At 47.5% G+C, this 15047-nt stretch overlaps 1 pseudogene; it reads right to left on the bottom strand.

The window, feature by feature from the left end:
- Positions 1–789: 789 nt before the first annotated feature.
- LOC133069850 (small ribosomal subunit protein uS2B-like) lies at positions 790–1886 on the bottom strand (annotated as a pseudogene).
- Positions 1887–15047: the final 13161 nt, after the last annotated feature.

Consider the following 15047-nt stretch of genomic DNA (forward strand, 5'->3'; position numbering starts at 1 on the left):
CACGGTGGAACTAACTGGAGAAGTTGGGGAGGGGAGGTGATCTCAGGTCCTACAATAACTGGTGGGAACAAGAGCCAAATAAGTCCCCCTGGTTAGAGTAATGTCAAATGCAGGTTAATGTCTAGCACAGGTTACACAAATCACAATGGGATACATTAAATTTTAGATCAGACCTTTGTGACAGTGTTGTGATAATATGGAGGAGGTGATGACCAAGTGCAGAGTCCAGAATCAGAGCAGAGTCAGGCCAGATTTCACAGAAGGAGTATGACTTACATAAGTAATGGATGGGAAGGGGCTAGAACTCAGGGGAATGGTGAATGGGGAGGAATTGGGAGGATAAGGTGGGAGAAGTGGGTTGAAATGGGATGGAGAAGGGTTTGAAATGCCATGCTAAGAGTCAGAGGTACTCTTTTAGGGAGAGGAGCTAGGGAGGTGTTCATTAAGAACAGTGCTGGGGGAGACATAACTGGGAAGGTAGTGAAATATCTGCATAGCATTAGCAAAAGTCGATGCTCAAGGCCCCAAGTTAGTATTCATCTTCCCTCATCCTGCCCTGCTTCACTCCACCTCTCTGATGCTCCTCACTGGGACCCTTGGACCCTATCACAAGCCAGCAAGCAGAAATTAATGCCTGGCTCTGCAGACCACTGCTTTTGTCTGTGGCTGAGGTCCATTCTGATATTCTGGTGGGTTGGTGCACATGTAGCCTGGCTCTTAGGTGAGTTTTTTCAAAAAAACTGTTTGCCATCAACCCATTTCCATTTTAAGAGTTTGAGGAACAACAGCTTAAGACCACTCAGTGGTTGTTGTTACCCATTCGGTGGTCTGAGCAGTGGGAGCTGCAGACCAGTCTTCAGCAGCAGGCTGAGCGCTCCAGTCTAATTGAATAGTCTCAGGGGGCACCTGCATGCCTTCAGACCCCCAAGTCAGGTGGCGCAGACATGAACTGCAGAACTGGAGCAGTCCATCCACCCTGAAATTCCTCCTTGGTCACAGTCTTGTCAACTGTTGCCTGCTCTTCCTTTGCAGTCTTTTCAGGATCCCTGTGGAAGCAGCGATGAGGCAGGACCTTCCATGGGGTTCACTGGAGATGCCATGCATGTGCAGAACTTCCTGGGCAAACAGCCACCACATCAGATCCATCGAGTGAGCTCCCTCATCGTTGCACAGGATGGCAGTGTCCACAGAGCACAGAGGAATGTCTGTGTTACACAGCAGTGGTTGGCAGATTAGTGTAAGGGGCTTCTGTGAGACGCTGGTGGTCAGCCCTGGGATCAGTAACCACCAGAAGTCTTGGCTCCCAGAAGGCTGCCTGGATCAGGTTAGTGAAGGTCCCAGGAGTGAGGCGGCCAGCAGTAGGAGGGGCTCCAGGGGCAGCAGCAAATTCATTGGCCAGTATTCCCAGAGGATATGACACTGGATCATCAGCTGGGTTTTCAGTGGCAACAATGGCACAAACCATCGGCAGAAGCTCCGGCCAGGTCTCCTTCAGATTTATGATGGAGACACCATCCCTCTTCCTTTTGTAGATGTTCTATTCCACTTGGAAGTCAAGGTTGGTGCTACCTCACTGGGTTCCTGATGCAAGGAGTTTGAGGACATCCTCCTCCTTCCTTTGCAGGACATAGAGGGCTCCGGACACTGTGAAAATTTCCTTTTAAGTTCCAGTGAGAATCCAGAACAATGTCATATGGACCGTTTTCTGGGTGGTGCGGAAAGGTGATTCTTAGGTATTGTGCCTCTCCACCTTCAGCAGCCATGAGGACGTGATGGGGAAGCAAGAGTTCATGCTGCCCAGGGATCTTGCCCTTCCACTGTGAGCTCTCAAGTCCTTCATCTGAATGTGGCAGGCACAAAACCGCAGACCTTGGAGAATGCCCCATGTTTGGATTTAAAAACAAAACCATGGCATTTCATAGAATTATTTTCCCTCAATAGAATAAAAGTTCCAGGAGAGAAAAGTAGTTCCTTTGGACCCTGCTCTCCCTTTAAGTCAAATAAACATCTGTCAAGGAGGAACAAGACAGAATTCCTTGTGATCAGATGCTCCTGGTTCTATAGCAATTTATCAAAGCCCTTCTCATCAATTAGAGAAATATTTGAAAAATCATCACAGCTCCTGCAAGCGCCTCATGTATAATTCAAAGCGGTGGCTCCGGATGGAGTGAGGAAGCTATAGAAACCAGCACTGCCTTTTGAAGGTAAACCTGCCTATTGTCCCTTTCATCCCAAACCTAGGAACAAACTCCAGGGCCCTTGAAAATTGCATTTCTACTGAAGTGTAGACATCTTAAGCCTGATGTGTAGACACTTTACCCCTCAGTGGGCCCCCTATAGGGACACCATCTCTCAGTTCTTGGAAACTAGGTGTCCCTATGAGATTAAGACAATGAGAAGGGACCCCTCTCGTGCATGCAGTATTCTGCTTTTTAATCCCAGCCTCCAATACCGAGTGATTCAAAGAAGGCAACCAATAAAGAAAAAAACAAACAAGTGATCAAATGGTAACCATGTAAAAGCACCCTCACTTTTCTTTTTTCACTGGCCATTCCCACAAGTCGGGTATTATCTTGATTTTTACAGATGAGGAGACTGGAACAGAGAAGTGAAATGACTTGCCCAGGGTTGCAGGGCAGATTTACAGCAAATAGTGTTTGTACTTCGACCACCAGACTCTTTCTCCGTGAGTACAAACCCAAATTTTAATTTTGATTCTGTTGCTCGACTTGAACAATATGGAGACCCACAAGTGAGCAATAGATCTTTTTTTTTTTTCATTGAAATTTGGTTTGGAATAAAAAGGCTTATATAAAAAATATCAAATACTTTTTGCTAAGTACAGGGGATATATTGCTTATGTTATTTAAACCTCTGCGTTCCTGAATTATATTTAACAGTTTCAATTAATTTTACTTTTGAATTGCCCTAAGGGGCAACTCAGTGGTAAAGAACCCGCCAGCTAAGGCAGGAGACACAGGAGACTCGGGTTTGATCTCTAGGTGGAGAACTGGGGGAGGAAATGGTAACCCACTCCAGTAGCCTTGCCTAGAAAATCCCATGGACAGAGGAGCCTGGTGGGCTACAGTCCATGGGGTCCCAAAGAACTGGATAAGACTGAGCAATTGAATACACATGGACACAATAGCATGTAGAGCCCACAAGATTTAAGACCCCAGCACCACCAGCCCAGGGCACAGAGCTGACACAGTGAGGGCACAGGAAACACATGTCTGTACAGTGGAGGAACTGCTTCCTTTGGATTCGAGCTAGAAGTTACTCTTCTTGTGTTCACACGTGGTCTCCACCTGCCCTTGCAATATGGCAGCAACAGAGGTGGCCCTGAGTGGGACAGGGCGGGCTCTGTAGGATTCCTTGTGCAGTGGGTGAGTGGGCCAGACTCTCTGCAGGGTATGTGCCACAGCAGGCAGAGAGTTCTCGTCAGCTCTGTGCTCGAAGAGGTAGTGCAACACCAGAAACGTGGTAGGGGGAGACCAGAATTCCAAGTAGTTCTGAGGGCAAAAAATGAGCATCCTCTTCCATGAGCTAGGAGGCCTTTTGAAGGTGAATGAGACAGTCCATTGCAGGTCAAATAGGCCAGACAGGCAAACGGTAGGTGCAGAGAAGAGGGACCAGGAGCTATACAGCACAAGCAGAAATATCCACTGGGACCGGGTGCTCAAGGTTGGCCCCCTAGGAGGAGAGGTGCATGTGGGAAGGGTCTGGGTGCCCTCACTGCTCTGTGCCCAGCCCCCAGCAGTGTCTAGGACTCAGCAGATGCTCAGCAAAGAGAAAGAAGGCGCTCCAGCTTCACTTCCTGCAGAAGCTGACTAAGATGCTCCAGAATGCCAACAAGGACCTACTGGACAGCACATTTAACTCTGCTCAATGTGATATGCCAGCCTGGATCGGAGGGGCACCTGGGGGGAGAATGGATACATGTGTATGTATGGCTGAGTCCCTTCACTGGTCACCTGAAACTACCACAACATTGCTGATTGGCTGTAACTCAATACAAAATTAAAAATTTGAAGTTTGAAAAAAAAAAAATAAAACTGAAGATGCCCCAGTGTGAGCTAGGGTCCCCTCTTCTGAGCTCCCATGATACCCCAGGCTTTCATATCACCAAAATACAGTCACATTGCCTTATAACAATCTGATTTCCAGTCTGCTTCCTTCCTAGAACCGCTTTTGCATTCCCAGCATCTCCTCTAGCATATGATACATATTAAACTCTAAAGGAAGGAGAGATGAATGGGAGGGAAGAAGGATTTCATCAGCTACTTTGGGCTAAGGGTTTCACAATAATTGAAAGAGGAGAAGAAATTGGGAGTTAATAGGAGGCCTCACTCTACATCATCTCAAGGATGCTGGATATAATTATGCTGCCATAAACTCCACAAGGAATCACACGTAGTTCTCCTCCTATAGTGGAAGCTTGGTCATGTTGTTATTATGCCAGAGTGTGAGTCTCAAGATATCACAGTCTTTCTTGGTCATCAGTGTTTCACTCAGTTCAGTTCAGTCACTCAGTTGTGTCTGACTCTTTGCGACACCATGGACTGCAGCATGCCAGTCTTCCCTGTCCATCACCAACTCCTGGAGCTTGCTCAAGCTCATCTTCATTGAATTGGTGATGCCATCCAACCATGTCATCCTCTGTCATGCCCTTCTCCTCCTGCCTTCAATCTTTCCCAGAATCAGGGCCTTTTCTAATGAGTCAGCTCTTTGCATCAGGTGGCCAAAGTATTGGAACTTCAGCTTCAGCATCAGTCCTTCCAATGAACACTCAGGACTGATCTCCTTTCAGATTGACAGTTTGAATCTCCTTGCAGTCCAAGGGACTCTCAAGAGTCTTTTCCAACACCACAGTTCAAAAGCATCAATTCTTCAGCATTCAGCTTTCTTTATAGTCCAATTCTCACATCCATACCTGACTACTGGAAAAACCATAGCCTTGACTAGACAGACCTTTGTGGACAAAGTAATGTCTCTGCTTTTCAATATGCTGTCCAAGTTGGGCATTGCTATTCTTCCAAGGAGTAAGCATCTTTTAATTTCATGGCTACAGTCACTATTTGCTGTGATTTTGGAGCCCCCTCCCCCAAATAAAGTCTGTCACTGTTTCCATTGTTTCCCCATTATTTGCCATGAAGTGATGAGACTGGATGCCATGATCTTAGTTTTCTGAATGTTGAGTATTAAGTCAACTTTTTCACTTTCCTCTTTCACTTTCATCAAGAGAAGAAGCTCTGTAGTTCTTCTTTGCTTTCTGCAATAAGAATGGTGTCATCTGCATATCTGAGGTTATTGATATTTCTTCCAACAATCTTGATTCCAGCTTATGCTTCATCCAGTGCAGCATTTCGCATGATGTACTCTGCATGTAAGTTAAATAAGCAGAGTGATAATATACAGCTTTGATGTACTCCTTTCCCAATTTGGAACCAGTCTGTTGTTCCATGTCTGGTTCTAACTGTTGCTTCTTGACCTGCATACAGATTTCTCAGGAGGCAGGTAAAGTGATCTGGTGTTCCCATCTCTTTAAGAATTTTCCACAGTTCGTTGTGATCCACACAGCCAAAGGGTTTGGCGTAGTCAATAAAGCAGAAGTAGATGTTTTCCTGGAATTCTCTTGCTTTTTTGATGATCCAACGGATGTTGGCAGTTTGACCTCTAGTTCCTCTGCCTTTTCTAAATCCAGCTTCAACATCTGGAAGTTCTCAGTTCATGTACTGTTATCCTGGCTTGGAGAATTTTGAGCATTACTTTGCTAGCTTGTGATATGAGTGCAATTGTGTAGTAGTTTGAGCATTATTTGGCATCACCTTTCTTTGGGATTGGAATGAAAACCGACCTTTTCCAGCCCTGTGGCCACTGCTGAGTTTTCCAAATTTGCTGGCATATTGAGTGCATCCCTTTCACACCACCATCTTTTAGGATTTGAAATAGCTCAACTGGAATTCCAACACCTCCACTAGCTTTGTTCATAGTGGTGCTTCCTAAGGCCCACTTGACTTCACACTCCAGGATGTCTGGTTTTAGGTGAGTGATCACACCATCGTGGTTATCTGCGTCATGAAGATCTTTTTTGTACAGTTCTTCTGTGTATTCTTGCCACCTCTTCTTAATATCTTCTGCTTCTGTTAGGTCCATACAATTTCTGTCCTTTATTGTGCTCATCTTTGCATGAAATGTTCCTTTGGTATCTCTAATTTTCTTGAAGAGATCTCTAGTCTTTCCCATTCTATTATTTTCCTCTATTTCTTTGCACTGATCACTGAGGAAGGCTTTCTTATTTCTCCTTGCTATTCTTTGAAACTCTGCATTCAAATAGGTATATCTTTCTTTTTCTCCTTTACCTTTCACTTCTCTTCTTTTCTCAGACAACCGTTTAGCCTTTTTACATTTCTTTTTCTTGGGGATAGTCTTAATCACTGCCTCCTGTACAATGTCATGAACCTCTGTCCATAGTTCTTCAGGCACTCTGTCTATCAAATCTAATCCCTTGAATCTATTTGTCACTTCCACTGTATAATCATAAGGGATTTTTTTGGGTCATACCTGAATGGTCTAGTGGTTTTCCCTACTTTCTTCACTAGTACCTGGTATATAACAGCTTAATACAAATTGGTTGAATGAATGAATGAACAGTGAATGAACTGGGCCTTTTATGTTCTTTATAAGGTTCGGTTTACTGAGCCTATCTGTGTGTGGTTCTCATGGTTCTCAGGGTCAGCTGTATCCATGACGATGAGAGTTCATAGCCTGAGGCCCACAGGAGATGCTCAAGCCAGCAGCTCATTGCTGCACACAGGTTCCTCGTCAAAATGTTCAACCTCACAGTTAAACCATGTGGGGCCTCCAGGTGGAGGAGGGACCTCTGCTGAAGCCAGTGGCCCTACCTTTAGAACAGGTGTGAATGTGAGAATGGTCCTTCCCTTTACTGGGCTCATCTTCCCCTCTATGAAATGAGAAGGCTACCCAAGATGATCCCAAAGCTTTGCCAGCATTTCAGGCAAAAATGAGGAGGGAGGCAGAAGTGGCAATGGCATCCTAGTATTTTCACTCAGCAGTTCCACCCCAAGTTCCCAGGATTCTCGGGATCAGGGTGGTTGTGTGGGATGAGCTTCGAGGAGGAGATGTGAGTAAGCATGAGTTAGCACCCCTGCTCGGGGCATAGGAAAATGTATCAGAGACACAGAGGGGGACCTGCCTTCTCTATGGAGACAGCAGACTTCCAGACTAAAGATAGGACCTGCCTCCCAGTGGGGAGGGGGCTGCAGGGGCTCCCTGAGTCCAGGTGGAGGGATGGAGACAAGGTGAACACAGCAATGAGTGCCTGCTGTTAGTCTGTTTTTCTTAAAACATTTTGGGGCAAGAAGATACAAACTATCGAGAAATCCAACAAATGCTGTGGATATCCTCTCTTCAGAAAAATGCACAAACATCTGACATTCTGCATCTGATCCAAGAAAGGGGCATGGACTCCTTAAAGTACATGTGTGAGCTCTGGGACCACAATAACAAACCCATTCAGGCAGAGAGAAAGGGCAGGCAGGAGTCCTGGGTCCTAACCTCTCATCTGAACTCTGCTCCATCTGCTGCCTTGGATGGCCTCGTTCTTGCCATCTGTAACATGGATGACCTGGAAGAGGACTCCTTTATGGATTTCATCCTAGAATTTGGTTTTCACAAGCACACCCTCTGAGAGCAGCTGTGGGGTATAGAGGCCAGTCTCCTAATGACTAAGATGAGAAGCAAGTAGTGTGGAAGCTGGGGTGGGGTGGGGGCAACTCATAGGCCTTCGGAACCCGCTTTTTCTCTAGCAGTAAATCCAGTTTCTTTCTGGCAGAAGACTCACTAGTTGGGTGGAAACGAAACGACTCTCCTGGAGACAAGAAGTATTCAGACCCCCTCTGTCTCTTTCCCCAGGTCTGTCTAAACTGGCTGTGTAGTGAGAGTTGGGATTTCCCTTGGCCATGGAGGCCCCGCCACTGGCTTCCTTTTTAGCCTTTTTTTTAAAATGGGGTTGACAGAAAGCTGGGAGAAGGTCACAGCCAAATCTTCAAGAGGAGGGACTGAGGCCTAGACAAGCTCTGACCTGGCTCATTCCCACTTGGCCGGGCCTGGGGCAGATGCCCTGTACCTGGTCTGAAGAGCTTGGGTCACCCACTGCTGCATCTGAGCAAGAACAAGGAGGTTTCACCCCCAAGCCTGGGCTTTCTTCCCTCTCTACCCCACCCCTGCCCTCCTCTTCTTCTCCTACTAACTTCTAGGCTAAGGAAAAGGGTCCTTTCCCCAGGGCCTGGCGTGCCTAGGTGGGCTGCCCAGGACAAGATGGCTGTCTGGTCCATGTACCAGCCTGTGGTCAGCCCACCTGGGGCCTCCCCTTTCCTTCACCCTCTCAGCCCCACTCAGAGCTCCCAACCTTGGTGCCTCATGGCTAGAAGCCTTCTGGTAGCTTCCATTGGGGTTTGCTTCTTGAGTCAGATGATGCGAATCTGGCCTCTTTAGATGGAAGCTGTTACTCCCACTCCAAATTGCGATGATTCCAGAGGATGATCAGCAAAAACCTTGGAGCAACTGGCTGTCACATCACCCATCCCTGCTGCCCGGGGTTTCTTTCTGGTCCTATTCACCCTCCCTTCCTCCTGCCTTCCTTCGGCCTTCTCCACCTCTTAAAGCCCCTCTCACCCATCAAGACAGCTCCCCACTGCCTCCTCTATGAAGCTTTTCCAGACCACTCTGACCAGAGTGAGGGTTTCCTCCCTGCATAAGCCCAGCTGTGTGTTGGGAAAGGGGAGAATACAACGCCAAGACCTGTGAAGCTGCTTCAACAGGGCAGGACCTCAGTCAGTCCCCACAGCAAGGCGTTGGGATAAATATTAGCATCCCCATGCAACAGATCAGGAACTGTGTGGTTATGGGCAGAGTGGGTGGTTCACAGACTTGCCCAGGATCTCACAGCTGGGAAACTAAAGGGTGTGCACTCACAGCCTGTGTTCTGTCTCACTGTACTGGTCAGCCTGCTGACTTGCACTCAGCCTTTGTTTCTTCCTGACTTTCTGTCCCAGCTTGTTTCTGTGACTCTCCCCCTGCTCTGAGTCCCCCTATGAACAGAGTCTGCTGTGTTCTTCCCTGCTCCCGCCCAGCGCCGTGCAGAGGGCCCGCTCCGTCAGTATGTGAAGGACTGGACGGAATATCTCCTCTAGTGCTTGGCATTCTCCCTGCCCCTGGAGTTGCGGTAGTGAAATTTCCGTCATGTGCTATAAAGGATTGACGTGTCAAAAGCGTCACAACCTGGAGGAGACCAGAGTACTTGAAATTTACAAATAAAACAATGGCTTCTGTTTATGGAGCATCTGCTGTGGGACCCCTTTTGAGCATTTCTCTCTGATTCTTGATAATCAGTTCAGGTGACTCCAGGGTAACTGTGTTGGTGTTTGTGACTGGCCCCAGGTCTGATTGATCAGTGCCCCTGTGTACCCCTTGTTAGATATTATAATACCACACCAGCCATAAGTCTTGTGTTGTTACAGATGCCCATTTTACAGATGAGGAAACCGAGGCTCAGAGGGGAGAAATAAATTACCTGAAGCCACAGAGCTAGGCTTCGGCAGAGCTGGGCATTGAAGCCTGGAGAGTTTCTGGCACACACAGCTCAGCCAGTACACTGGTCAGCTTCAAAGCCCAGCTCCCTCCCTTTCCTGGGTCAGGGCATCTCCACTCTCAACAGGCCTGGGGTCTGTGTCTGCAAGGGGTGGGGGTGAGGCTAATTCACCTGCAGTGCTGACCTCCAGGCAGCTCAGCCCATCTATTCAAGAGGAAAATGCTCCTGCTGGACCCTGGCACTCGGAGGACAGATACCTGCATCAGTGCCGGTGGGCAGGAGGGTGCAGGGCCTCCCTGAAGGCCACATCAGTGGGCCCTCCTTTCACATGGAAGAGGAGTGAAGGAGAGACCAACCACTTGTTTGCAAATGCTAATCTTTAGTCAGTGGTATTTTGTTAAATCCACAGGGACAAACCATGGATTTGGGGCCAAGAGGCCCTGCTCCCCATCACTGCGTGATTCTGGCCAGGGTGCTTGCTCTGCCCAACCTGACCTCCCCAGCTGTCAGGCCACCTGGGCTGGGTGCAGCCTAAGGCCCCTCCAGCTCCTCCTTGGCAAGGATTGGAAGTGGGCCCTGGGGCCTGATTGCGAGTGTTCAGATGTCGGCTATGGGATGGGGGTAAGGGGTAGAAATGTTCCCCCTAACTTTTCTGTGCCTTGGTATCCACATCTGTCAAATGGGGATAATAATAGCAGTAGCTGCCTCAACTGGACATCACACATAAAGTGCTTAGAACATTTCCAAGTCACACCGTGCTTGCTCAATAACCGTCATTATTAGACTGCTTTAAGGCTAAAGAGATCATTTTGGCTCTGAGCCTTACTTACCCAGTAAGTATTATCTCTCTGATGCAAATGAGAAATGGAAGCTCAGAGATTTTAAGTAACTTGCTGAAGATCACACAGCTAAAAGAAAGACTGGGATGGTTCTCAGTCTCCCCCTTGTCGCTGAGCTGCACTTCCCTCCTCCCATACCCACACCTGTCCTAGGAAGGGGACTGCAGGCAGTTCAGACAGCAAGTGAGAACAGTGTCTTGTCCAAAGTGGAAAAAGATCAGTCTCTGTTTTTTTCCATCACTCCATCTCACCGTCCAGCACCGGCAGCTGTGAAGAAGTGGGAAGAATCTGGAGCTTGTGTGCAGTGGTCTTGGTCATTGGCCCTGCTTCCTTTGCTTGCGAGCTGTGTGACTTTGGGAAGGGTGGGCAACCTCTCTGGGCCTTGATAGCTTCATCAGAAAACTGTGGGGGGCGCAGCTCTGCCTTCTCTATTTACAGGATCGCTTGGAGCATTAATCAGACTGTCGGATGCAAAGTGCTTCCTCAATGGCAAAGGCCTACCTAGGGCTTGGTGTCCACCAGAGTCCCCATAGGAGACAGCTGGCTCACTCTGATGGGTGACTGAGGAGGAGTTGATAAGGGGCTGTTGACAAGAGTGGGGCCAGAATGGAGGAGAAGCATGGACACAGCACCGCACACAGCACAGAGAACCGCGGACCAGGAGTGCTCTAAGCAGGTCTGAACGCCAGGAGGAGGGAGCGGTTATGATAATAGGGAGGCTGGGAGAGCCGGGACAGGAGCCCCTCAGCCCCCAAAGGGAGGAAACCAGAGGTCCAGCTCTCCAACTTGTCTTTTTTCCCTCCCTGGGGTCTCCTGCTGGACGGAGCTGCCCACTGGCTGAACTCAGTGGGGAGCCAGAGAACATGTGGTCCATCCAGGCAGCCTCAGTGCAGACGGGGAGGGCCAAACGGGAGATGTCTGGGGCCTCGCTGACGTTGGTCCCCTCCTCCCCGACTCTGCCTCCACATCCTGAGAGCTGACTAGACTATAACGGGACCCACACTGGAGACAGCGCCATATTCACCTGTCGGGGGTTCATTGTCAAATGAGATTTAGTCTCTCTCTTTTTTTTTTTTGCAAGTAAAACAATGAAACCTCCATAATTGTTCCAGGAGAAATAAACATGCCAAAATATTTAAGTACTAATAAAACTTAAGAATTATCCCAGCATATTTAAATATAGATGTATTTTTACGGCAGGCAGTGAAGGCAATTGCCAGCAGAATGCATTTCATCCAGGCCATTTAATACTAAGCTGCCCGCCCCTCCTTTGCAGCTTGGTTGGGGAGGGGGCACCGAGGAAGGGGGCGGTGGAGCCTTCACAGTGATGGGAAGAGGGTCTCCTTTCTCATGGGCAAGCCCCACCAGGCTCTATGCTCCACCCTTTTCATGCTCACTGCTCCCTGGTCCTCATTGCAGTCCCAGGTGATGCCAGTGTTATCTGTTAGCCAGCAGAAGAATCCAAGGTGCAGAAAGGTGAAATAAGTGCCCCAGGCTGCACCGCTGGTGGCTATTGGAGCCGGGATAAGGCAGCCTGACTCAGGAACCCACCCTCCCATCTGGACCGTCTCTCGTGGCTGCCTGGTCCAGTGTTGGGAACCTGGGATTCAGGCTCACAGCAGGCTGAGTCCTCGGCCAGCTGAGCTCTTGTCAAGACTATTCCACAAGGATTCCAGACTCTACTCCTGTATGACTGCCCACAGCTACCCCATCCTCAGTGTTGGAGTTGGCATGTTCTCTTAGTCTGAATATGTGCATGAGTATGGATGTAAACCTGACTTTGGATCCCCTGGCTCTTTTTTAACCTTTCCATGGCTCCCTAACACCTACAGATACAGCCCAAGCCCTTGGGCCATACCCAAGGCTCTGCCTCTTTCTTCAACTCTATTTTCTGTCCTCCTTTGAGCTCTAAGCTTTTGATGGACTGGTCATTTTCTGTTTCTCTAAACATGGCATGCTGCTTCATGCCTCCCTGTGGTTGCTCATGCATGGACCTCTGTCTGGGATGCCTTTCTCCCCTTCCTCCCCTGGCCAACTCTCAGGCACACTTCACAGCCCAGTTCGTATACAAGTCTTCCTGAAATCCCTCCTCTAACCTCTAACCTCTAAATTCAGGTATACACCCCTTGCTCTGGGCACCCCAATGCTCAGCACTCACCGAAGTACATTGGCATTATTTACTAATCAGATTCACTCCCCCAAATGCAGGACCATATCTTCTTCATCTGTGCATGCAGCACCCAGCATCCATTACTGGCCTTAAGCCGTCTCGAGGAAGGACATGTGACTCAGTGACTCTGAAGGAGGCCAACCTGCCTTGGTATCTTGGTTCCATGGTTCAGTACTTCTGTGACCCTGAGCACATTTCTTAACCCCTCCAAGGTTTACCTGGATAACGGGGCTAACCATGTGCCCTCTCTCCACGCTGTGTGAGGAGTAAGCAGAATATCCCTTGTAAACACATTTGCCAGGTAGCCAGGCACGTGTTCCGTAAATGCTAGTTGAATGTGAGTTTTTAATTGTGCTTGCAACACTGTCCAACCTCAGACCCTTCCTTCCTTCGGTGAGTGGGGCGCTGCCCCTCACATTCACAGACTTAGTCGCTTACACCGCCCTTTTCATCTACTCCCAGTCTTCGAGAATGACCTCCTGAGATGTACAAGTGCAGAGAGAAGCTGCTGACCCAGAGAAGTTAGTGCTCTATTCACACAGAAAGATACAGATGGAGATAAGACCGGTACCCAGGTCTGGGGCGCCCAGGCCACTGCTATTTCCTAGATTCCCCAGTTCACTTAGGAACAATCTTCTGTTAGGAACAATCTTCTGTAAGGAACTGATGCCTCCCTTGAGGGAGACTGCACCTCCTCCACACCCCTCCTTGGCTCACATCTGGTAGAGGACTGAGCTGGCAGAGGCCAAGTGTTTCTGGTTGGAGCTCCTCCAGCCTACCAGAAGCTGCCTGACTTCAGGCCTCACGCAGAGCCCACATAACCCCTCCATAAAGCAGATGTGCCTTGAGTAGACAAGACTCTCCCTGCTCCCCTGCTCTGCCCACATACATGGCCATTAGCCTGCATCCCTCCAGCTGGGCTCATGGTTCTGGCTCTGCCAAGCAACCAGCTGGGCGACCCTGAGGTCCTAACTCTGAAGTGAGCCCTTTCCAAGCCTTGAGTTCCTGATCCATTAAAAATAAGGGTGTTTCCATTGTGAGTAAGAAATGAGATTGGATCTAACAGTTCATAAAAAACTGTAAAAATTGTTATGGTTAAGATCATCACCATTCATCATAGATAATGAAGATAATTCAGAGAATGTTGAAGTCCTGTTGGAAATTAAAATCCCCGAGGAAGTTAATTTCTGTGCTAGAAATAACATCATAACCCATGTCCTATTTGTTTTAGAATTTTTCTATTGTGGTAGAATATTTCTAACCTAAAACTTAGCATTTTAATTATTTTTAAGAGTGCAGTTCAGTTCCAGCATTAAATACATTCATACTGTTGTACACCCATCCACTTTCCAAAATTTTTCATCTTCCCAAACTGAAACTCTGTCCCCATTAAACAATAATTCTATACTTCTCCCTTCCCCCAACCTCTGACAATCACTACTCTACTTCCTATCTTTATGAAGTTGATTTCTCTAAGTACTTCATATAAGTGGAATCATGCAGCATCCTTTTCTTACTGATTTGTTTCACTGAACATAATGTCTTTAAGTTTTATCCCCATTCTAGCATGTGTCAGGATTTTCTTTTTTATAAAACCTGAATAATATGCCAGTATATGTGTGTACTGCATTTTTTTATCTGTCAGTGAACATTTGACATTGTCAATTGTTAAATTCTGTCAAAACTGTCAATGAACAATTGACATTCATCTGTCAATGAACACTTGGGTTACTTCTACATTTTAGCTATTTTTCATAATGCTGCTTTGAACATAGGTATATGAATAGCAATTAGAATCTCTCCTTTTACTTATTTTGGATGTATAGGTCTGTATAGTCAAAGCTATGGTTTTTCCAGTGATCATGTACAGATTTGAGAGTTGGACCGTAAAGAAGGCTGAGTGCCAAAGAATTGGTGCTTTTGAACTGTGGTACTGGAGATTATCGAGAGGCCCTTGGACAGCAAAGGAGATCAAACCAGTCAATCCTGAAGGAAATCAACCCTGAATATTCATTGGAAGGACTAGTGCTGAAACTGTAGCTCCAATACTTTGGCTACCTGATGTGAAGAACCAGCTCATCGGAGAAGACCCTGATCCTGAGAAAGATTGAAGGCAAAAGGAGAAGGGGGTGGCAGAGGATGAGATGGTTACATAGTATCACTGATTCAATGGACATGAATCTGAGCAAACTCCCAGAGATAGTGAAAGATGGGGGAGATTGTTCATGGGGTTGCGAATAGTTGGATATGACTTGGCAATCGAGCAACAACAATATCCATAAATGGACTTGCTGGATCATATGGTAATTCTGTTAATTTTTTTTTTTGAGGAACCAACATATTCAAAGCAGCTGCACCATATTACATTCCCATAAGCAGTCCATTAGGGTTCCCATCTCTTCACATCCTCATCCACACTTATTAT

Source organism: Dama dama, chromosome 15 (assembly GCF_033118175.1).
Source record: "Dama dama isolate Ldn47 chromosome 15, ASM3311817v1, whole genome shotgun sequence".
NCBI classification, from domain to species: domain Eukaryota; kingdom Metazoa; phylum Chordata; class Mammalia; order Artiodactyla; family Cervidae; genus Dama; species Dama dama.